Source organism: Armigeres subalbatus, chromosome 2 (assembly GCF_024139115.2).
Source record: "Armigeres subalbatus isolate Guangzhou_Male chromosome 2, GZ_Asu_2, whole genome shotgun sequence".
Lineage (NCBI taxonomy): Eukaryota > Metazoa > Arthropoda > Insecta > Diptera > Culicidae > Armigeres > Armigeres subalbatus.
Genome location: NC_085140.1, coordinates 393,526,770 through 393,528,080, shown reverse-complemented (window position 1 = coordinate 393,528,080; position 1,311 = coordinate 393,526,770). Strand labels below are relative to the sequence as shown.

At 38.9% G+C, this 1,311-nt stretch overlaps 1 pseudogene; it reads left to right on the top strand.

Moving 5' to 3' along the window:
* Positions 1–358: 358 nt before the first annotated feature.
* LOC134210213 (uncharacterized) lies at positions 359–1,102 on the top strand (annotated as a pseudogene).
* The last annotated feature ends 209 nt before the right edge of the window (positions 1,103–1,311 follow it).

Below are 1,311 nucleotides of genomic sequence, written 5' to 3'. Positions count from 1 at the left end.
AAATACCCATATTAATACGAATGTTTCTAGAAGTTTGAATTCCTCAAGCAGAGTGATACATTCTATTACTATTTCAATGATGATACAACGTGTTAAAGCTAAAATAACGTGAAAAACTACTCCTCCACTATTGGTACACATGGCATACTATGTTCGTTTTGTTGCGATATGCATTTCCTATGTATTCTGTGAGGTACTTCAAAAGTAAAAATTTGAATTTCGCCGCTTTGGAACGTCAACATTTTTCGCGTTGTCGATCAGTTTTCTCTCCAATTCGTCTGTTGATTATTTGAGATATTGAATGTAAGTATAAAATATAATACAAATTAATCATAGCAATGAAGATTTTTTTTCCAGTATGTCAAGAAAAAATAATCATGAACCGAAAAATAAGCAAGGCAAGAATCAGCACCATAACGATGAAAGCATTGTGCAGCAATGCATTTTAAATGTGAAAACTGGCCGACAAAGTATTTACGGTGCGTCGAAATCTTTTGGTATCCCTGAATCTACCATAAGGTATAGACTGAGTGATAAATGGACCCAGAAAACTCGAAAAGGTCCGTCAACAGTTTTGTCGAGTGAAGAGGAAGAAAAACTTGGTTAAAAGATAGACAACAGAGGGGGATTCCAGTCGTCAAAGAAACGCTGTATTCGAAAGTGAAGTCGTTTTTTGATGCTACGTCCAAACCCAATCCATTTCGAAACAATCGTCCCGGTTAGACAAGCTCTTACTTCTTACTCCAAATGAATCTAATAACTTGTAAACTTGTTTTAGGCCGTAAGTAGTTCAACAGTTTTCTAAAAAGAAACAAATCCATCACACTACGAACACCAGAAGCAGTGTCTGGCAGCGAGTGCAAAAGTTTCCGAAGCTGACATCCGTGGCTGGTTCGATAAAGTATATACGTATTTTGAAGAACAAAGACTTTCGGAAATCCTTGAAGATCCGTCAAGGGTATACAACGGCAATGAAACATCCTTTTTCCTTCATCCAAAAACCAAAGCTGTACTGGCGGCCAGAGGAATCTGCAATGTATACGAAGTGGAACACGCCAACAGTCATTTGACGGTCATTTCAGTTTTGCTAATATCTATATAAGATATATGTGTCGCAGTTATATATTTTTGCAATAGCTTTCATTTATTTAGTTAACATCTAAACAGATAACACTGAATCAACAATTTGACGCCACAATGCACGGTTCGAGGCCGCATCTCTCCATCCTCGGATACGCCCCACGTTCGCCAAGTCGTTCTGCACCTGGTCTGCCCATCTCGCTCGCTGCGCTCCACGCCGTCTCGTACCTG